Source organism: Pinus tabuliformis, chromosome 8 (genome assembly GCF_031772625.1).
Source record: "Pinus tabuliformis cultivar Carrire ecotype Pingquan chromosome 8, CPIR1, whole genome shotgun sequence".
NCBI classification, from domain to species: domain Eukaryota; kingdom Viridiplantae; phylum Streptophyta; class Pinopsida; order Pinales; family Pinaceae; genus Pinus; species Pinus tabuliformis.
Window position 1 is genome coordinate 538086180 of NC_142294.1, and position 25099 is coordinate 538111278.

The window sequence follows — 25099 nt, forward strand, 5'->3', positions numbered from 1 at the left end:
AATACTGCAATGTCATGGATGAAAGATTTATTTTCAAAGCATGGAGAGTGTATGCCAAATAGAGAGACAATACATATTCCAGATAATTTTTAAAGACGAGAAATCTATAACTTATACAAAGAATATGCAGAAGGTTCTGAGGGACATGGTCGATTTATTACATATCAATATTTTGTGAAGGTATGGAAGAAAGAATTCAACAATGTTCGTATTCCTAAGAAGACAAGGATGGAGATTTGCAGTACATGTGCTTCTCTTAAATAAAAAAGGGATAAATGTGAGGGGTCAGAAAGAGGTAAGCATTCATAACTTTAACTTTTAAAATTGTATAGTCATCAACTATGAAAACGTATTTCATAATGACTTTCTTTTATTTTGTGTAGATTCCATTGTCAAAGAACTTCAAGAGCCTCGCGAACAACAAAAAAGTGAAAGGAAAAAGTTTCACAAGCATCGAAAGAAGTGTTATGATAATCCGAATAAATATTTGGGTTTAATAATTGATGTTATGGACCAGAAGAAAACACTTTTACCACATTTTGTTTGCACACCCAAAAATTTACAGGAGGAAAATTTTATTCAATATCACTTGGTCGTTTGTATGGTCTTCAATGGGAAAATGTTGCCAAGGGTGTACTTCACAACTCCAAATATTCATAATGATGCAATCTGACAACAACCATAATTCATGATTTTCTTTCTCATTGCTCTGGTAATCTTCCTAAATTTTTGTATCTACAATTGAACAAAACTTGTCGTGAAAACAAAAATCAGGTTGTTTTTGGATATCTAAACATGCTTGTTGAATTGAGAATTTTTCAAAAGGTAAAGGTTGGTTTTCTTCTTGTTGGGCACAATCATGACCATATTGATCAGATGTTCAGTCATTTTTCAGTCACATTAAGGAGGGAGGAAGTTGGGAGCTTGCCATCATTAATTGCATGTATTAAGAAATCATACATGCTAGAGCCTACTTTTGATGTGTTGGAAGAAACTGTTGACATGCGAAGGTTTATTCTAGGATTGCATGGTGAGGAGAAATGCATTGAAAAAAAATTAATGACATTAGATTCCAACATCAATTTTGTATCAAAAAAATTGATAGGAAAACACTAATATGGGGCAAGAAGTATTCAACTATTGCAGAATGGGCACTGTCATCAGGTTTGGAATTTTTGAAGTTTATTCCAAATCATCCAATATTTGCATCAAATATATTGTTATTAGAATGAGTTGGTGAATTTCATAATGCACGCAGACAAAATAGAGATATAAATGATTCTGATTGCCTAGAAGAAATTAAAAAATGTATTAGATATACATATGTGTACTTTGACATTGTTGATTCAGTTTGGTGGGTGTCATTTTTCAATAATCAAAGTGATATCATTTCAAGAACAACAAATGAAGATATACCTTTGAAAAATACATTTATTTGGCCACAAAATGTGTCAAATGAACATGAGGAAAGAAACATTGTTGAATAACAACAATCTCAATGTATTATTAATTCTTCACAGGATGAGGAAAGAGAAATGTATATTGGTTCCAGAAGATCTCATGCACAATGTGAATCCATGGAAGACCTTTACAGGGGTTTAGTACAAGATATTGAGGAGGGTTGCATGATCGCAGTGCTAGCAGATGGAGATCCCAATGGCTATCCATTCTGGGTTGCTAAGGTTATAAAGGTCTTTACATAAAATGAAGACGTTACAGTTGTTGAAGTATATTGGTGTGCCACAAATACACACCCATTCAATGGTGTGTCTAAGCCAAAGATGGTAGCTGATAAAAAAATTGGTGGAAAGAGAAAAAGAAATGGTACAAATATAAATCTTTGCCGCACAAACTTCTTAAAATTGGAGGATGTTGATATACTTGTTTATGACTTCAATTTAACAAAGAGAGGAACTCTTCACTCTAAGACGATAGAGATTCTAAAAAGGTTGTTACCAGAAGGAACAATGTTGAGATGGGAGTGTGCTGAAACCAATCGTAGATCCAGAAGAATTTTGAAACCTGAAATGGTGGGCATGCATGTGGACTCAGATGGGGCACTAGTTGATGAAAGAAAAGAATATGGAACATCTTCATCTGCATGCAGTCATTCATGTGAAGATGTGAATTTTGATGGTGTGCAAGAAAATATGAGTGATTTTGAATAATTTTCTAAGACAATTTATATAATTGATGTTTGCATTGTATCTTGAAATAAAAATTTTGATTTCCATATGGTGTTAAATCAGAAGTTATGAGTCATTTTTATGTTATTGTATTATATGTTTTAATTATGATAATTTTTATTGTTTAGAATATCTACAATGCAACAATAAATTAAAGATATAATGTATGTTTCGTTCAATCTACAAATAATGACATTTTGATTAATTTAGTCATGTAATTTGTTCATGATGTCATGGTTTTTTAATTTTATGGTTGAAATTTTTCCAATTTTTTTTGTATCTCTAATGTTATGGTTGAAAACAATTAGAATTTTAGCGATCTTTAATGTGATGTTATTATATGTTTAACAACATCGATGAAAACTAATAGAATTTTAATGTGTTTTAGATCCCATTATTTTATCTTTATCGTCATTACTAAAACATGTTGAAATTTTACTTAGCAAAGAAAAATGTTATTCTACCAAAAACATTAGTGTGTTTTTTTCCTCAAAAACAACTGTTTTTTTGAACATAAAAGTTCAGTTTTACTGGAATTTTTTTTAAAAGTTGAAAATTGACCCTAAAAAAAACTATTGTTCCAGTATCAACACTTTTCATTTTCAGGGTGTTTTTTGCACAATTTTTGCATGAAAAAATCGTTTTCACTGCCATTTTTAAAACATGTTCAAAATTGACCCTAAAAAAATACCATCGTTCGAGTATACATTTTTTTCGTTTTTAGCACTATTTTTTATGTTTTTTCAGGGTTTTCTAGCCAAATTTCCCGTTTTTGCTTCATGCTGAAGCAAATCCTTTCCCTTTTCCCTTCTACTTTCATTTTCTTGTCTTATTTGAAATTTTGTCTTTATTTGTATCTTCCCCTTCATTCTCTCTTTTGTTGGGTGTGGAGCGTGATTATTTTCTTGATTCAGAGGTATTGTTTTAGCTGCATTTGGATGTCAGTCCCTTACAGGTGTGGGGGGGCTTAAACAACCCCCCCCCCCCCCCCCCTTCCACTAATGTCACCAAGGGGAGGGGGGCTTGGCAAGGGTTCAGGGGTAGTGCCCTTGAAGAAAAAATTAGAGAAAATTTGCCTTGTAAAATATTGTAATTTCGTAGTCAATCATGGTTGTTTATCAGGCAGAAGATTTAACAGTAGAAGTTATGAAAATTTAGGGTTCTTTCGTTAGAAGAAAACCCTTAATTTATATGATGGAACTGTATTGCGATTGTGTATTATTCCGTGACAGAAAAACATAGGAAACTGTGTGAGAGATAAGAGGAAGTTACAAGGAATTTTGTATAGGTTGTATCCCTTCATTTTGCTAGATAATATAAAAAGGAATGGCTGGTTATTTCTCTAGGGATGTAGCCCAAAGTGAGTGAACCACGTATATATGTGTCTCTCTTGTTTTATGTTTTTTTTAGTGTTGGTGTTTCTGCAACGTTTTATGTGTTCCATGCTTTGTTATTTAATTTCTAACATATTTATGTTGATCATTAAAATCTTCTCCCTGATTCTTATTACTTTATTTTTCTTCTAACCCCATTCTTTTTATCTTGGTCAAATATTTTCTTAGATTTCAAATATATATATATATATATATATATTGGATATTTTGATGGCTAAGTCCAACCTGAGGGCTGTGGGGAGGGGCTATATTACACATCAACAATCTTGTGTCCTACAAAATCCAAGTCGACTTGGGTAGGGTCACCAGTAATTATGCAGAACTAAATAGTCTAAAACACCTTCTCCTATTTGTGAGATAACTAAATTGCCAAAAGATTCAGATATACGGGGATTCATAGCTTGTTATAAATTGGATAAACGATGTATACCACTGTCAGTTGCACACACTCAGAGACATGTTGGATGATATTTTTACATTAAAATCACAATTTGATTATATTGTATGCTCACATATATACAGGGAAAGGAATGAGATTGCTGACCCTCTTTCCAAAGTGGCCGCGCAGCTGAACATGGGACAATGGCAAATTCAGGAATACAGGGAGGGCATTTTCTACTGTTTTTTCCACCGGTCATTCATTGAGATGAATAGGCATCTCTCAGAGTGATCTCACAGATCATTCCTTTTTTTTTTTCGGTTTTTGGTTCTATGTTTTTTGCTACAGTTTCTATTATTACTATTGGGACAGTGACTTAATATTTTTGTTTATTATGGTGGATATAACTACTTGGACTAGTATGATGTAAATTTGTATACAATTTTTCCCTAACTCTTCTGAACTGCTCTTCAGTGAATGCATCTCATACATGCAACATTATACAATATGTAATTTTCTTAACATATTAATGAAAATTGCGCCTTTTTCCTTGGATATATATATATATATATATATATATATATATATATAATTTTTTAACCCTTATTATTGTAATAATAATTTCGTAGTGTTACTAATTTTCTTCTGAACTTAATATCTTTATTTCTTTCTTTTATAATGTAAGAATTGATTATATATATATCCTTAATTAAATATTATATACTTTTGGCCATTTGAATCTCTTTTGTTTCTCGATCTCCTTATATTAACAATATTATTACTACTGTATTTTTATACATTTTATTTTTATTTATATATATACTTTTGATTACAATTTGTTGATATAATCCACACACACACACGTTAATTTTTTTTATATATTTTAATAAATATGATGGTTTGAATCATGTTCTTACAATTTTATTAATGAATTAAATTTATCTCTAACTTTTATCTAGCCTAATGTCTATTTTCCTCTTTGACCTTGCATCTCTCTCCTATTTATCTTTCTAAACTAGATCATATTTCTTATCTATGTCTTGATGATGAGCCAGAGTTGCTAGCTCGAAATGTCAACTAGAAAATATATTGTGATGAATCAGATAATATCAGATCATTTTTTTTTTCCCAGTAAATTTATAAAAACAAATAGTAAATAAATTTCAAGTGCCAATTTTAGAGTCAATTTTGATTTTTTAAACTAGATTTGTTGGCTTAGTGTTCTCATTTTGAGATAAAAATTCTCATTAATTTGGTAACTAGATTATCCTTCAAAAGTGGAGCCATACTCTCTAATTATGGAATAGATCCATTCACCTAATAAGGCACACATTTCTCAATATGGGTATCATTAGAAGCTGCATTTTTTAAAATCTTTTGCTGCTTTGAAAGACACCTTGAGCTAGGCTCTAAGTTATTCTTTGAATGATCTTTCTCAACCTCTTCTTCATCGTTAGAGCTCCAAATATATTATTGGAGGGATTGGGTAAGTGTAGATGAGATTGGTTATCAAGTTGAGTCCCGCCAAGGCTATTGTCACTTATGCTTTCTTCTTACTTGTTTGAGTGCACCTTGTTCAATATTATTTTGAGAGGCTGAAATTTTGTTTGAACTCTGCTATGAAGATGGTTGAATTTCTTGGGATTTTAAGTAACATTTTATAAAATCTCCACACTCATGTTACATTTAAAAATGACTTTCTCATATTTAGGGCCTGTAGATAACTCTAGTCCTCCAAATTCAGTTAAATGCCTCAGACTCTCTCGATTGAAAGTCCATTTCCACACAAATTCTAGCACATCTAAATTTTTTTCCCTTAGGTTCAATGTAAATTATGTAACACCCCAACTTGTCTCCAATAATTTGAAGGAATCAAGGTCCCAAATATAATAGGGGAGTTTGATCCAAATAGGAGCAAACTTGATTTCTATATCTAGGTTAAAGTCCAAAGTCCAATGAAATAAATATATTCCCCTATTCCCTTGCAACCCATAGAATAGGAATGAGTTCTAAAGATCAAGTCCCTTTATTCTATATTTTCAAATAAAAACCGACATGGATTGGATCATTACATTGATTTTTATCCATCTCAATGCTTATAGAGTGGAAAATTAGAGAAATCAACTCACATGAGTAGTTTTAGCGATAAGGCCCAATTTGGAGAATTGGGGCCTTGAACCTTCTAGGGCTAGTGTGAGGCCTTTAATGATGTTTTTTGGGGAGTAAAACTTTTCCCCTTAAGCACTCCATCCACTAGTGTTATCATACAACATAGGACTTTCCAACTATCTACAAAAGTCGTTAATTAGAGTTTTCATGCAAGAGTTATGCCTCCCAAAGTTCACCTATCGTGATGAACCACCATAATTCGAGAGGATGCCACACCGGGCCCTATTATTCATAGAAAAGGCACTAGACACATGAACATGATGAAGAGGACTCTAGAAGGGTTGATATTGTAACTTTACTTAAGAGTTCAAAGGAGTCAAAGTTAACCACTAGTTGGCTACCAAGCTATGTTATAACCATGCCACTAGGAGGAAACATGGTTCCATTCTATTCAAGTGCATTATGTTCCATAGTTGAAAAGAGTTGCTAAGAGTGGATAAAGAGAGAGAGCATAACATAGGGTTTTGTTTTGTTGCAGCCCACGGGCCATAGGTCTCATTACTTTATATTTGCACCACTTCCATTTAGAGGAAGAGAGAGCAAAGCAACCTCACTTTCCAACTAATTTTTCTCCTAAAAGGATTTCCCAAAGAATATCTTATGTTCATTGTGGTTTGTTGATGTTTACTTTTCATTGTCCTCTATTTTCCGTATTTTTCATTGTTCTAGATTTATTAAATTAATAAATTTGGATATCTAAGAAAAATAAACCCTCATAGTATAGATTTTCGAATTTTAATATATTTGATCAAATATGTTGAGACGAACTATCCAATGGAATATCCATTGCATTTTATAGATAAAAAATATATATAATAATGCTTTTTTTGCAGTAATAATAGAAATAAAGTTTTGATTGATGCAATTCTTAGGGGTCCATTCTTGAATAATATTGGGGCTAGACCAAAGGCTAGTGAAATCATTAATTAATCCTCTCTCCATCGAATTTTTGATGTTTGATTTTTCCATAGAGTGTTCCATATCTAGAGTGGAGTTGAAACTCACCCTTTTGACAATTTTGCATTTCTTCTCACTTGTTGAACCAAGGGCTTCCACATTTGATGTGGAAGGCCCAACCATTGAGATTGTTTAACAACACACCAACAAAAAAAACTCAACAAATATGAATTGCAAGCCTAGAGAAATGAAAGGCATAAGTAAACACACAATAATATATGGGAGTTTGATGTTGACAAAATTGCTCAAAGATCCATTCATGAAATTGGGATGAAGAAATTAATAATTTACAAACACAACTCACAACTTCACTAGACTAAAATAGCATGACAACAAAAGAAACCCTAGATGCAACATAAACACAATTTTTAACCCCATATATATATATATAGTATGATTAATTTAGTTTTAAAAATTAATTAGATTAAACTTACAAAATGAAAAATATATTGAGAAATTAAATATAATCATTTTATTATACAATCTATTTTTATTAAATATTTTACCAATAAATAATAATTTATATATAATATTTTATGAATTTGTTTCTCTACATATTTATATAAAAACCGTTTTCAATTAAATAAAAAAGAAAATTTAATTAAATTTATTGTTATCAATATTTTTATAAACTTAAATTTGAAAATACTTGAATTTATGATGATGATGATGGTGGTGGAGAAACAAATTATTTAGTTTGATTTATGATTTTATTCCTATGCTCAAAAAGCTTGGAGAGAAGCTTCCCTAGCTCACTATAATTTTGACATCGTAAAAGACTAGGAAGGTCAGTATTGTGACAAAGATTATGAAACTGAGATCTAATGACTACCAACGAATATGACTCCCACTTGTGAGAAATTGCATATAAAATAAAAGTTAAAAGTTTCTTTAGTATTTTGCATACCCACTCTCTAATTTGTTTCTCCTTATTTATAAAAATAGGTATAAATGACAAGCAATGAAGGGTTACTTTATACCAATATTATTATTCCCTTGGTTAAAGGTTATTTGTATGTAGATGAGGGTTGTAAATGCTTAGAAGTATATTGATTTATGTAAGTTAGATATGTTATTTATAAATGTATAGAATATAAAGTAAAAAAATAGAAAAAAAATAAATTATATTAATAAATAAATAGAAAAATTAAAAATAAATAAATAAAATAAAAATAAAAATATGCTAATGAATGAATGAATCAAATAAAATAAAAATCAAACAATTATATATTTATTTGAAAAATTTATTTAATTATAATAATTAAATATATAATTTTATATATAAAAAAATTTGTTTATACTTTAAAAAAATTATATATATATATATATATATATATATATATATATATAAAACAATTAAATATTTATTTGGAAAACTTATTTAATTCTAATAAATAAACATATAATTTTATATATAAAAAACTTTATATATATATAGATAGATATGGCCTTCCATTATAGACTTTTATATTTGCAAAATGATAATAAATTAATTTTTAAATAAAACACATTTTTAGGCCGATGGGCCTTCCTTTGAAAGGGACTTTCGTCGTCCCTTTGTTTCTCAGCATGACACCTGGCGTCGGGCATAGAGCGGGCATAAACCCTCTAACCACCCTCCGCAGAGTTCTGAAAGCGAGTGGTCATATGTTGGAGGAATGTTTGAGATGCTATGCGGGGAATATGCCCTCCTTTTTTATATAAAGCGCTCGTCGTGTATTCATGGACATTCATGAAGGCGATTTTGCGGCTACTTAATTTTTAGTTGGAGTTTGAGAAATTCGTGACGTTTTCTTCGGAAGCTTAAGCATTCATAAGCATGCATGGAAGCATGAAGGAACCCTTAATGGCCCAGCTCCACACAGGCCTGGATTGTCAAGAAAACTTTCATCATATGCCAGATTATTGTAACCAACATGGACAGAGCCAGACAAGTGGTTGCCAGACACATTAAGAAAGCTCAACTTGAGATTATCTAATTCAAGGGGTATTTCCCCTGAAAGCAAATTGTTTGAGAGGTCAAGGCTGTTAAGAACAGGCAACAACCCAAGTGACGTAGGAATTGATCCTGTGATTTGGTTGTTGGCAAGGTTAAGCTGAGAAAGACCTTTCCATGATATTATCGTTCTTGGAAGCTCCCCATACAACATATTGTGATCAAGAGAAAGCCACGACGGTGAGGATAATTTAGTAAGTTCCACTGGGATAGTCCCTGATATATTGTTGTGACTCGCCAGAAACTTGTTGAGAGTCCACAATTGTCCAATGCCAGAGGGAATACTTCCGCTGAATTGATTATTTGATATCTCCAATGCTAACAGATTGGTTGCTTTGGTGATTTGAGAAGGAATTTGGCCATGAAAAACATTGTTTGTCAATCTCAATTTTACCAGGAGTGGAGAGCTCCATAATCCCAGAGGCTTTTGAATCAGTTTTCCAATCAGCCAGTGCCCCACTAGTAATCCAACTCTCTTTGACCCGCAATAGTAATTGGCCTTCTTCTGACAGGCAATGGCATCGCAAGCAGAGCAACAATCCAAGCAGTAAGACAGGGCCATATGCATTTCCCATTTGCGTGGCATACATTTTTCTTAATACTTAGTCAGACAATTATGTAGGTAGAGTGTGAAGTAGCTGTTAAAGGGTTTTGCATCAGATATTGGTGATAGACCCTACGCGTAAGGCCATCTTTTGATGGATATTCTTAATCGGTCACTGGTTTTTAGTGTGAGTAGTTGGTTTGCAATTCCATCTATTTGGCTTCAAGTCTCTGGTTTCCTTGCTTATCATAATAACCCTGAAAAGATAAATAGCTAATTCCCTGCCATCATGTAGAATTTCAAAAGGGAAAAGGGACAGTAATTTTCTTGTGATTCATTGGTCACTAACTATAGATCTGTTGCTTGACACAGAATTGTTGAGAGTGTTGGAGAAGGGGTGACTGCCCTCAAGGAGGGTGACAGTGTGCTTCCCTTATTTACTAGATAATGTGGAGAATGCAGACACTGCAAGTCAGACGAAAGCAACATGTGTGATCTTCTAAGAATTAATACTGCCAGGGGGGTTTATGATAAATGATGGGAAGTCGAGGTTTTCAATCAAGGGGAAACCCATTTATTATTATTAATGTTTAAATAAAAATAGTTACACAATTATTTATAGATCACAAAACTAATTGTATTTTATTAAACATAACATAAGAATACAATAAGTATTGGTTTAAGAATATTATAATTTGACTTTCTAATCGCACTATACAATTACCGGGCCTACCTTATTTCCATCTGGTTATGGTTAACGAGATACACGCAATGGTAAATGTTGACATAAACCAAGTAAATAATATTATGGGGCCTACCTTATTTCCATCTGGTTATAGTTACCGAGATACACGCAATGGTAAATCTTGACATAATCCAAGTAAATAATGTTGATATTGCGGAATGGAAAATGGTGAATATAATCTATTTAAATAATGCTTTTTCAACACTCATGGTTTAAGTAAATAATGTTTTTTCTTATTTGAAATTAACTATTGTTGATCTGACCTTCACTTGAGGGGTTATCATTATTAATTAAGGTGGTTTTATATATGCTATAAGTGGACAGCAATTTTAGAAATAAATAATGAGTTTACAAGCTGAAGATAGAAAAGCATATTAAATTACAATGTGGAAAAGCATATTACAATTAGTTAATGTTTTAGTTGTAGTGTCAACCAGCAATGTAAGTGGTTTGTTTTAATACTAGCAAATCACAAATTTCTCTGCTTTTCATTTACCATGTAAAATGGTGTAATTTATTTTTTATTTAAAAAAATAAAGTGTGTTGCCAATAGTCTATTGAGTTTTTAGTATGAACGCGTTTCAAACTATTGATATGAATGGTTTGGTCTTGGTTTTGTTGTTTTAGTATCAAATGTGCTGGTACGGGATGGTCATCGTGGTTATTGCCTTGGTCACTCGCGAGCTTTGTATATGCTTGACTATTTGTAGAGGTTTCTTCCTTTTAATAATCCTATCGGCCTCTCTTTGTACCTTTTAGGACAATTGCTAGTATGAAAACATGTTGTATCTTAAAATGCTTTAGATTTTTTTTTTATTTTTTTATTATTATTATTATTTATATTTGAAAAATGTACACATTAAAGTTTAAATTTTAAAATGATAGGCACTTCTAAAAGAATTTTGAGAATTTTAAATTATTAAGTTTTTTTAATATTTTAATATAATATAATTTTATTATTTTTATATAATATTTTAGTAAGTGTATAATTAAAAATTTTAAAGATGGGGAATTTCAAATTATTTATTAAGTTTTTTTTAATATTTTAATATAATAGAATTTTATTATTTTTATATAATATTTTAGTAAATGTATAATTAAAAAATTTAAAGATTGAGAATTTTAAATTATAAAGTTTTTTTTAATATTTTAATATAATAGAATTTCATTGCTTTTATATAATTTTTAAATAGTTTTTGTTTTTAAATTAATTTAGTAAATGTATAATTTTAATAAATTTTATGTAAATTTTTTAAATAAAATTTATTCATAAAATAATAATTAAATTTATTGTTAAAAAAAAACAAACATATAAAAATATATTTTAATGTAAAAATCTCAATAAATTTGTGTTAAATGAATTTACATTAATTTAATATAAAGCTCATCCAAAAAAATTTATAATATCCCTCTATATGTAAAACTGGAATGAGGAAGGGAAGGAGGACTCGGGACAGTTCAGCCAGTCTAAATATATTAGGTTTGGTCACTGGTGGCAAACATTGAATAGGCATTCAACAAAATAACCTTTAGCCTTAAGCAACTGCAACCCGCTCATATTACTCAATAAACGAGTGCGAGCAGGCTCTGCAAGTTTTTCGAAGTTCAAAGTTTTCGACAGATGGTTCATCCTCATTTTCATCAACCAGACTAATTCCACGAACCTGAATTGTTCACTCGGAGTGGTTAGAAACAAGATTCATTCTTGCAAAGTTTTAAGAATTCAAAACTAACCAGGCACAATTTTCGTATGTTGTACAAGTAACTAACCAGGCACAATTTTCGTATGTTGTACAAGTTTCGAGTAAGTGGGTACTTCAGATACGCGGAACTAATATCGGGTAAGCCTAGAAGTATTTCCCAAATTCACACGAAACGTTAAGTTGGGAGGGACAATAATATAATATATTAAAAATACAAATAAAATAATTTATTTATTTCCATCCAAAATTTGCCAATCAAATTCAATTTTGCAAAGAAACATGTAACAAATTGAATTTTGAAGCATTGCAAAAAAAAATCAAAATATTAATTTATCAACAATTTCTCAATCAAATTCCTTCCAAGCAAAGAAACATGCAAAACTCTCAAACAGGAAAAAAGATTGTTATTACTCGATTATTAGGTGATTTCATACAACACTATATGTTAAGTCATTGGTTCAATTCTTCGCCCTTGATGTAACCTCGCTAATATTATATATATTACATCTAATTATAATAGAGATAAGAACAAATATAATATATATTAATAGTAATTAAAACAATAGAATTTAAATCCAATGTTATTTTAAAAAGAGTTTGTATAATAAAATTATAAATTTCCCAAGTTAATATATATTTTATACTTAAATAAATATGAAAATTAAATTAAAATTTATTTTTTTAAAAATATTTATATTTCATAATTTCAACTATTTTTTTTTATTTAGTATTCCATCTTTCATCCATTCAGCGTGGGCTATAATGATGGTTTTGCTAGTGGCCAACAATCTTCCTAGACTCTTTTATATCCATAGGCCATCCCCGTATATGAGGAGAATGAATAGCTTTCCAATGGCAAAGATTAGGATTGGCGAGGTGCCTCATCTTCATTTTGAATAGAAAGGCTTTCCATAAACAGGTTGTTTCTCTTAGTTTTAGACCCATATCCAAATCTAAACCTAGCGGCATACCCTTCCCTTCACACAATTCCATCAGTTTAAGCAGCACCCAAGCTGGCAATATCAAATACACCTAAGTTTGCACTTATTCATTGTAGTGAAGCTCCCAAAACGTCAAAAATCAGTTGCAGTGAAACTCCCAAAAAGCTCCAAAGTACCCTTTGAAGCGTTTCCAATCAGCCCCCAAAGCTCCAAAGTACCCTTTGAAGCGTTTCCAATCAGCCCCCAAACGCTTCGCGATACCCTTGTAACTATGAAATTTTGATAAAAGGATGCCAATTGGAAATCTGTCGAAAACAATTCAAAATACTTACAGGTAATTGGCCGGAAAGCTTATGAAAAAGGTTGGCAGTTGGGTTCCAAAGCCGAGGTTCCTTTTCCGCCAGATATCTGCCCTGCCCATGTTACGTAATTGGTCGGAAAGCTTATGAAAAAGGTTGGCAGTTGGGTTCCAAAGCCGAAGCTCACCATCAAGAGGTTCCTTCTCCACCAAATATCTGCCCATGCCTCTAACATGGTCATGTATTCTCAAACGATTTTCATTGTCCACTTCCGCCAAGCATCTTTTTTCCAGCTTCAAAAGACCTAGCAACCCTTCCCAGCGAGATCCATTCCATATTCTAATGACTCTGTCTCTTTCATCTTCTCTGTAGAAGCAGGCAATGTCTAAGAATATCTTCTTTTCCTGTTCATCAAGACCGTCGTAGCTAATTTTTAGCCTACCTTGTATATCATCAGGAAGCATGTTGGAGATTTTGCGAAATTGTGCTTCCCAATGACTTAAATCATTTATTACACAGAGAAGCGGTCCAAATACTTTAATAGATAGCGGCAATCCCTGGCAAGCACCCAAAAACTATTCAACCACCTCCTCAAATCTGACAACAGGACGAGGCTTGCCAAATGCATGCCAGTAAAAGAGCTCTCGGGAATGCTCTGGATCGAGACCTTGTAGCCTATAAATCGACGTCTCTGGAATCTGTGATCTTATGAGAACATCCTTATTGCGAGATGTCACTAAAATTAATCACTGCTTTTAAGGGCACCCTTCGCTTGTAAAAGTAATGCCTCCAATTGCTCAATATTATCCACATCATTTTAAATAGTGAGACAATCAGAAGATGGGAGAAGACTTCAGAGCTTTTCTTTGCCTTCATCAGTGCAACCTATTTACAAATTTGGTTGAATTAAATGCTTCAGAAGGTCGCTCTGCAAGGTAGTTAAAGCTTTGTCTCTTACATCAAATACAAAGTACATCAAATACAAAGCAACATTGCTTGCATTTTGATCTCTAACTATTAAAGAACTCTTTCGGTAGGGTGGTTTTACCAACACCTCCAACGCCCACAATTCCTATAACTCTAACCTTCCCATCTTCCTGCTGCAATGACCTTGTGGTTTCAAAATCTCTTAATTTTCCCTCCAATCCTTTTGGATATTCTAACACATACAACCTTCTTTTAACTTTTTGCAGCACTGCTTCCACGACGTCTTCGAGGAACTGTTCGAATTTGAATACGAAGCGAATGTTGCAGAGTTCAAAGACCACCTCAAGGCACTGCAAAACACTTGTCTTCCCACTTAAACAATAAAAGAAACCAAACATAAAAAATGATTTAGTAAAGGATAGTCACATTCAACCAAAAGGGCAGATCTAAAAATCTAAAAAGAGAAAATGCAAGCACTGTGAAAACCAAGGGAGGCATGAACAGAAAGAAGAATTTATGAACAGTTGAATTTACGTCATTAGCCCTAATTAGAAATAAATGAAGCTGGATATATCCATGGGCCATCTGCAACCCTTAGAAGTTTTAATCATGAACTCTCCCAATTCCCTCTCCCTTCATAAAGCTTTTGTTCCACAACAGGGCATAGAAGATTAGTAACTAATTGAAGCCAGAAGCTATGCAATTTATCAGTGTCCTACCATACTTACGCTACCATATCAGTATCACTCTGACAATTTTCTGAATTTCATATGCTTTTGCTCTATTGTACTTAATATTTGTTTATATGTTATTTATATTTCTAAGAGAACAAAGATTTTATTGATCTTATTATAGAAGTGCTTATTGCCACCATGTAAACGAAAATCATCTTCACCGCTCTCGTTACCTTTTCAAAATGAAATACAAACCAATAATAATAAATGGCTATAAGTCAGCCTCTTTCACCATGCTAATAATTCAACGAATTAAATGCTAAGATGTACATGGAGGGTTGCTGTTCTCACCTGTTATACTTCTCTCTGTCAAAACCTGTTATATCTGCAACTGCAGAAAGAGTCGTTTTCCATTTTTCAAGTTCTTCAGAGTGGTATCGTTGTTGACCATCGACATTTTTTTTCTCTTGAAGTTCGTGTAGGGCTTGAGCGTAGACTCTCTTTCCCTCTTTCACCCATCGTAGCTATGTACGCTTGACACGCTAGAAGACCGAGATGATGGTGGACTTATACTCTGACATACACTCCAACATCAGTGCAAGCTCATCAAGGCATCAATTTGAATATGCATAGTTCGGAGAAAAAATTGCTATATTCACAGAGGATGTTCTAATGGCACTTTTAATTTGAGGGGTCAGATTCTCTCCCACGCGCAATTCCTGCTAATCTAAAAAAACCTTCAAGTCATGTTTGCAAAGGCGATTGTACAGATTGGTGGCAAAGGTTTTTTTGATGTCGGGACCCCTATGATTAATAAAAACATCAAATACATAGTCGTTGTTGACGCTATGTGAGGTGGATGTTGAGGAGGAAGCCATGGGATATAGAAATGAATAACAAAGAAGCAAAGATTGAAGATGCGTTGCAGAGTCGGGAAATGCACAGTTAACCTCAATAGTGTTGTCGTCCTCCTAGCCTGTATGATCTCACTATTTCATAGTAACCAATATTATGTGCCTTAATGACTCTCAATATTCGACCAATATTCTGCCAAGCTATCGAAAAATTCAGCATTGTAATCTAGTTGATTTCTGAACTTCTTATTTTCTTGAAGAAACTGAGTCGTAAGGCCTTTTCTCTTACTATTAATACCATTTTTTGTTTAATGTGTGGAAGGAAGTAATAATACATTAGTTTGAATGGGGTAGTGAGGAGTCCCTGGAAGTCATAATACATTAGTTTCGAGTCTTGGATGTGACACATTGATTAGACGTAAAACATTTAACAGAAGTTTAGGGCGATTTCTCCTCATTTATTTTCAAATCTTGACCAATCTTTACCAACCATTTAGCATAAATACTTCGACAACTTCTTCCCCAATGCATTTTTAATTCTTACCACTACGAGGTCCCCAATTCATTTTCCATTCTTACCACTACCAGGTATGATGCATTGATTAGTGATCCAGATTGGATCTTAAACACTCTCTAAGTTTTCATGATTGTTTCTGATTATGTAAAAAATTGAAGTCTATGGATGTCGAGCTTATCAGAAATAACCTCTAAACAGTGTCAATTTGTGGTCAGCACGGAACAACGAGGACCCTTGGTCAAAGCGTGCAGACCATTGGCCCATGGTGACCACGCGTTGGCACAAATTGACAAACAGGAGGTCAAATCTAGAAACAGAGGTGGTTTCTGATATGCGATTAGTGCTACAGCGCTAATCGCGTATCGCAGAGTGTCCCTCTCAGCGAAGGAAAGCCCCTAAGTGCTCGGTCCTGAGGAAAAGCATAAAATCGTATGGAAATCGTCGATTCCGTCCGAAGGCGGGTCCCACGCTAAAAATGACAAGATATCGGAAGGGCTTCGAGGCAGTAAGTAGTTTTGACTGAATCTCGCCCGATGCCATACACCGAGTGACACGCGTCCAACATCTGACAGGTAAAACTCATGCAACTTACCCGCCCGATATGGATGGAGATCGTAGGATCTGGGGGACCCAGATCAACAGTAGAGGCAAGTCCCAACGAACGATCAAATTTTGTAGGCGATAAAGCAGGATTACAAGGGATTTGAAGTTCGACATGGACGATGAGTTGGCAAAAGAATCAGTTTCGCGGGTAATCTTAGAGAAATGGAAATAACGACCGTTCAAAGAGAACTGACACTTAGTTCGTGAGGAACAGGTGGCCACCTCTCTGTGAAGCGTTGCACAGTGATGATGCTGTAGAACAGGGGAATTCCAGCGGACAGAGGCAGGAGATCCAGAGAGTCGGGAAGCGGAAACGAACAGTCAAGAATAGACTGGCTTTAAAGCCATGAATCAACAGAAGCAGAGAAAAGGCAGAAACTGAGAAGACAAACAGAGAGGCAGTAATAAGAGTTAGTTAGACAAAGGTAGATAAGGACAGAGAATAGAGTGGAAGCCGAGCTAACCTGAAGGCAACATCGAGCCAGACAGAGCTAGAGTAGAGTCAGAGAGTCTGTGTACTCCAGAAGGCTTGCGAGGTTGAAGCAAACTCCTCGCTAGAGGCCTGTCATACTACTGTGACCTTAAAGGCCGAGAATCAGTAAGGACAGTCTGTGTACTCCAATCCTACTGATCTTCATTTGTCTAGTGAGACTCAATCTGAGTCCACTGTTGTAAAACACTGCTTGAAAACATAATAGAGAGGCCACCATTGAAAGGTTGGACACGGAGACATAGCCCAGGAGCATTGGGTGAACTCCTTATTAAACTTGTTGTGTTTGCATGTTTGACTGTTATGTTTTTCTTTGATTGCCTCAGTGTCTATGTATTCTAGCAATATTGTCGATCCATTGCATAAGTAACATAGGAACATCCCAGCACATGAGTCTATAATACCTTTAAATTCTTCATTCTGGATAAATTCTAGATCAAGTGGTATCAGAGCATCTAGGTTGTTAAGGTTAGACAAGCTTGTGTTGGATTTTGTTGTTGAATGTTAACTAGATCAAAGCTTAAATTAGGAGAAGGAGAGTTGGTTGAAGCTAACCCAGAAATTGGAAAAGGCTATTCTAAGAGGAAAATGTCAGAAGAAAATCCCTTGGAATCAGAATCCCAGTTCATAGATAGTTTTATGACCATGAAATCCATGGTGGAGGAAATGTATAGAGAATTTAGGAAAAGTAAGGAAGAAGATTCATCCCACTCCAAACAAGACAAAGGAGTAGAAGAATCTCTCCTCCATGACCACTCTAAAGGCAAATGGAAAGAAGAAAAACTTCTTACCCCTCCTAATAGCCCTGATAATAAAAAGAAAGCATCTTTGATTAAATTAGATGTTAAATTTGATTTACTAATATATGATGGAGAGTTGAATGCAGAAAAACTGGATAACTGGATCAGATAGATTGATGTTTCTTGCAGAGTATAGAGCATTGACTCAGACAAGAGTAAGATTCAGCTGGCTAGCCTACACCTTGGGGGCACTGCCTTGGTATGGTGGGAAGGTGGGACACAAGCCGACATGAAGAAACATGGTAAGATTCTTTCTGTTTGGAGTGAATTCGTTTCTGCAATTAAAAAACAGTTCTATCCACTGGCCTATATGCAACTCTTCGCCAACTGAAAGGGAAAAGTGTACAAGGTTATACTCAAGAATTTAGAAAGAGAGCATTGATTTTATTAATTTCATTAGATTCACCTAAAACTCTGTTGAAGTACATAGGTGGTCTACACAGCTACATGAGGCACACTATCCTCATGTTTAATCCCACTAGTATAGATGAGGTATCTGTTCAGGCTACACATCTAGAAGATAGAGGTAAGAATGGGAACCCAGATGTTGGGGGACCATCCAAACCCATTGCAAGCAAGAATAAGGAGAAAAGAAAACAGAAATGGAAATAAAGGAAGACAAATATTGTACAGAAGAACAAGTCTTCATGCACTCACTGTAAGAAAGGATGGGCATGATGATGAACACTGTTGGATTCCGCATCGGGAGCTGAAACCCAAGAAAAACGAGGGCAAAAAGAAGAGAAGTGCTGCAACTATTCAAAGGGATTTGGGGTTAGACTCAGGAGATGAAACAACGATCGTAGCCACAGGTATAAGAGGTAAAAATTCTGAAGTTTCTACTATTAATTCTGCTGCTGATAATGAAGAAAATGAGAGGAAAAGACATGAGCTTTTTCATATTCGAGTTATTTCCAATCACCAAAAGATCGATACTTTGTTTGATAGTGGCTCACAAGTAAATTTAATTTCTGAAGCAATTGTAAAGAAATTAGGATTACTAACCACACCTCACAAGAAACCATATCCGTTAGGTTGGTTATGTGATAAAGCAAAACTGCAAGTGACTAGACAATGTAAACTTAAGTTTTCTTTTGGGCCAGCATTTGTAGATGAAGTTGAGTTAGATATAGTTCCTTTGGGTATATGTGGAATTGTTTTAGGAAGTCCTTACTTGTATGATAGAAAAGCTATTTTCTATAGAGCTGAGAACAAGTATCTAACCGTTAAAGATGGAATCGAATATATTGTAAGGGCTCATAAGCTCAAGAATAATTACACTCTCATAAACTCAGGGCAGATGAAATGAATTGTAAATTCATGCAAGCAATGTTTACTGATGGTTGTAAAGGAAAAGGAACTTGATAAAACCAATGTATTTGAGGGCTGCGATGCTAAACAAAAAGCTGATTTAGGAAAAGTTGTTTCAGAATATGATATCTTGTTTCAAGAACCTAAAGGTTTGCCACCCAAAAAGGAAATAGTACATGATATTAATTTGCAGCAAGATGCTCCATTACCTAACATCGGAATGTACAGGTTGTCGCTCTAGAGAATGCATAAATCAAGAAGCAGGTACAGGAGTTGCTCGAGAAAGGGTTCATAAGACCTAGCACATCACCATGTGGGTCTCCAATCAGCTTGGTGAGAAAGAAAGATGGCTCATGGAGAATGTGCATTGATTACTGAGCACTAAATAAAATAACGATCAAGAATCACTATCCTCTTCCTCGTATAGATGATCTATTAGATCAATTGAAAGAAGCTGTTTATTTTTCCAAGTTAGACTTGCATAGTGGATATGTAAGTGGGGGGAGAAGCTATGGGAAAGAAGCTGTTTATTTTTCCAAATATGAAAGAAGTTGTTTATTGTTCCAAAAATGAATGAGATAGTTTCTAGATATGTAAGAAGGTGTACCATGTGTGCTAAAAGCAAGCCCAGCAATAGAAAACTAGACTTGTACACTCCACTACCAATACCTTCTCATCCTTGGGAAAGTGTTTCCATGGACTTCGTTGGAGGACTGCCTAGATCTAGGAAAGGTCATGACTATTTATATGTTGTTGTGGATAGGTTCATCAAAATGTGTATTTTAATACCTTGTAACAAGCAGATTATAGCTGAACAAACTGCAAAGTTGTTCTTTCAACATGTATGGGTTCATTTTGGACTACCCACTTCCATTATATCTGATCGAGATACCCAATTCGTTGGGAAATTTTTGTCAAGTCTGTGGGAACTAATGGACACTAAATTGAAGAAGAGTACAACTTTTCATCCTCGAATAGATGGCCAAACAGAAGTAGTCAACAGGACAATGATTCAGTTGCTCAGAGGATATTGCAGCAAGCATCCCAAGCTTTGGGATGAACACTTATGCTATGTGCAGCATGCTTACAACTGAACTAGGCATTCTTTTACACATAGATATCCTTTTGAGAACTGTTTTGGTTTCACACCAAGGTCTCCCTTGGATTTTGTCGTTGGTAAAGACATAGCAATTGATGGAAACAGTGATGTGGACAAAGCAACCAAGTTCATTGAACAAATCCAGGAGATTCACCAGGTAGTATAGGAACAACTGGAAAAGAGCTAAGCCAAGTACAAGGCAAGGCATGATAAGCATTGGATGGAGCATAGTTTTCAAGTTGGTGACCAAGTCTGGTTGTATATCAACAAAGACAGAATGCAAGGTGAAGGTAAGAAGCTGAAGCCAATAAGGTATGGACCTTTCAAGGTACTTGAGAAAATTAGTGAGAATGCTTTTCGTCTTGATCTACCAGCTTACATGCACATCTACTTAGTTGTTAATGCAGACATCTTGAGACAATTTGAACCTTCATTAATTGAAGATCCTAAAGAGCAAAGTCAATTGCCTTCTATTGATGATTTGTTACCTGAATATCTTAATGAATTGCAGGAAGATACAGTTCTGGATAGGAAGGTGAGAACCACGCACAGAGGAGCTGTTGAGTACCTCAGGATTGGACTCAAAGGTTCAAAGCCAAGCAGTGCAAAATGGATAGAAATTGAGCAAGCGAGGAAACTATACCCTCACTTGACTGATGCTTAAAAGAAAACCAACTTTTGGTGGTCCAAAAGCCTTTTTAGTAGGAATGCCATGATCCGGATTGGATCTTAAACACTCTCTAAGTTTTCATGATTGTTTCAGATTATGTCAAAAATTCAAGTCTATGGATGTCGAGCTTATCAGAAATAACCTCTAAATAGTGGCAATTTGTGGTCAGCACGGAACAATGAGGACCTTTGGTCAAAGCGCGCAGACCATTGGCCCATGGTGACCGCACGGTGGCAAAAATTGACAAACAGGAAGTCAAATCCAGAAACAGAGGTGGTTTCCGATATGTGATTAGCACTAAAGTGCTAATCACGTATCGCAGGACATCCCTCTCAGCGAAGGAAAGCCCCTAAGCACTTGGTCCTAAGGAAAAGCATAAAGCTGTATGGAAATCACCGATTCCGTCAGAAGGTGGGTCCCACGCTAAAACCGACAGGATATCGGAAGGGCTTTGGGTGATAAGCATTTTTGACTGAGTCTCCCCGATGCCATACACCAAGTGACACGCGTCCAGCGGATGAGAGAGAAAACCGCCCGCATCGGATGGGTAAAAGTCATGCAACTTACCTACCTGATATGGATGGAGACAGTAGGATCTAGGGGACATAGATCAGTGGTGGAGGCATGTCCCGATGAATGATCAGATTTGGCAGGCGATAAAGCAGGATTACAGGGGATTTGAAGTCTGACATGGACGATGAGTTGGCAAAAGAATCAATTTCGCGGGCAATCTTGGAGCAGTGGAAATAATGACCGTTCAAGGAGAACTAACACTCAGTTCGTGAGGAACAGGTGGCCACCTCTCTATGAAGCGTTGCACAATGATGATGACACAGAACAGGGGCATTCCAACGGATAGAGGCAGGAGATCCAGAGAGTCGGGAAGTGGAAACGAATAGTCAAGAATAGAATGGCTTTAAAGCCATGAATTGATAGAATCAGAGGAGAGGAAGAAACCGAGAAGACAAACAGAGAGGCAGTAACAAGAGTTAGTTAGACAAAGCTAGCTAAGGACATAGAACAGAGTGGAAGCCGAGCTGACCTGTAGGTAGCATTGAGCCAAACAGAGCCAGAGTAGAGACAGAGAGTCTTTGTACTCCAGAAGGCTTGTGAGGTTGAAACAAAATTCCTTGACAGAGGCCTGTCATACTACTGTGACCTTAAAGGTCGATAATCAGTAAGGAGAGTCTATGTACTCTAGTCCTACTGATCTTCATATGTCTAGTGGGACTCAATCTGAGTCAATTGTTGTAAAACACTGCTTGAAAACAGAATAGAGAGTCCACCACAGAAAGGCTGGACTCGGAGACGTAGCCCAAGAGCATTGGGTGAACTCCTTATTAAACTCGTTGTGCTTGCATGTTTGACTGTTATGTTTTTCTCTGATTGCCTCAGTGTCTATGTATTCTAGCAATCTTATCGATCTGTTGCATAAGTAACATAGGCACATCCCAGCCATGAGTCTGTAATACATTTAAATTTTTCATTCTGGATAAATTCCAGATCAATTAGATATAAATCATTTAGTCCAAGTTGTGGGAATTTTTAAATAATTAAATAATTTTCTAATAATACCACCACCCAGATATTTACGAATCTGGCCACCAACCATATACGGTTGCATTGTGATCAAACATAAAGCATTTAGCGAATTTCATGGGCAATTTTTTAGGCAGTAGTCTAACGAGGCGGAGGAGTTGTTTGGAAAGTTATGGAAATTTCGTATATATTTAGAGAAAATCTGGCAATGATTTTTGCAAATCCAAGTTATAGTTATTAAACTTCAAACATTAAGGTCCCCTAGATGTTTTTGATGGTGCTGAATCCATTTCCACCACCAAAAATATGGTTCAAACACTGCCTCTACAATATTTTTTGAATTTTTTTTACCCAAATTCTGACCATTTTTGGCAATTCCTCCGGTAGACAACTCCATTTCTTAGTCAATGTAGTTTCAAACCTTGTCACTACTAGGAAGGCCTGGAATTTGACCTCCTACAGGACGTATTTAGCATTTCAAAACATATTTGACAAAATTTTCCCATGTGAGATTTGACGTGTCTTGTAGAGGAGCAACCCGTCTAATTTAGAATTGAAGCCGTCAAAATATATAATAGGGTACATCCTTTACAGCGACAATTTCATGAATTCTAAATAAGTTTGTCAAGTTTGTCATTTCATCTGCAATCATTAAGAGATTTGCAATAAATTTTGTCAGGAACCCGCAGTGATTACAAACTTTGCAATAAATAAATTTTTGGGTGTTTGGCTCCGTGTAGAAGAAACAGAAAATTAAACAATAAGAAATTTATCTCAATATTAACTGCAGAGTACCTTTGGACAATGTCACATGATAAGGGGAACCAACCCATTGAAGCCTAAAGACAAAACAGTAAAGAATGTTACCTGCCAGCTAGATATATAGATTAAGGAAGGTGGGTTTTTGTGAAAAATGCTAACAATGGTGAACTCATCTGCTTGCAGTTTCGGGGAAGGAATTATAACAAAAGTATTGGCGTTCGTGGTATGGACAACATTCTGTAAAAATTGAAAGTATTTCTACCATGCTCGTACACCAAACTAAGGTATTCTCCATGCCTTCTCCCAAGAAGAACCCATCTCTCTCCAATATCAATTTCAAATTTAATGAACTTCCCCTCTCGTCTCAAACTACTACTTTAGAGGATAAATCATTCATGAAGTCCATGTTTCTAATTCGCAGTTTGTGCAAACCAATATACTTAAATTGAAATTGAGTGTGTTTTTGGGGATATTTACAAGGGGTCGTTCTACTTGATGGGATAAAGGTCATGACAGGGAAAAGAACGGAGAAACCTTAGCAAGAACATTAATGAATATTGACATTCCTATTGGCAAATCCATCTCTTACCAAGTATTTTACACTTTGCCCTTTTCAAGGTTTTCATATAATTTAAAATTTTTGACATATTCATTCAAATTAAGAATTCAGACTTATTTTCACATAAATTCATATATTTTGTATTGTTCTGTGAGAAATTTAATCGTTTTTAAAGGTGCCTGGGATTTAAAAACTGAATCTTAGATCAATTTTAATTTTTATTTGTATGAAATTTGAGTTTATTATTGGTGATCATGTTAGTTAAACTCAGTTAAATTAGGTATAATTATGAAGTGTATAGTAGGGACTTAATTTCAGTAATATTAAACTATTTTTAGTAATATAAATAAATCAAAGACTGCAATTTATTTCTATAGTTAAGTTTTTTTCACCTTTTTAATTAAATTCATTAATTAAAAAAAATGTCATATGAATGAGTAACTATTAAATAAGTTATGGTTTTTTCGACATGCGGTAATCATGAGCCATGTATTGGCCCATGGTATTGTAATAATGTCTACTTACATATTAAGATATTGACGATAAAGTGGGGGTGAATCTCCATGTTAAAAATTTGTTACATGTTTATATATATTATTTTTTTACCATTAATTATAACAATAATAAAGTTGTAATTTAATTAGTTTTTATATATATTTTTTCTTTTAATTTTAAAAACTTGAGATGTATGATGAAGTAAGTGTTTCGATGATTGTTATGGATTGATGTTTGTCGCCATTTACTAGCCATTTAATTCATATAAATATGCTAGTATTAAACAATTTAATGCAAGGTTGTAGAATTTCATAGCTATACTATTTTTGGTGGAAGCCATTTATCTGACAACACATCTTACATGTCATAACTATAATATGGTGCAGCTCATTTCACATGGTAGTGGTTCAAATTTCTAGTCAAATTCATCAGAGGTTGAAAATTTGATTTTAATTTTGAGTTGGTAATGTTTCAATTCTCAAGCTA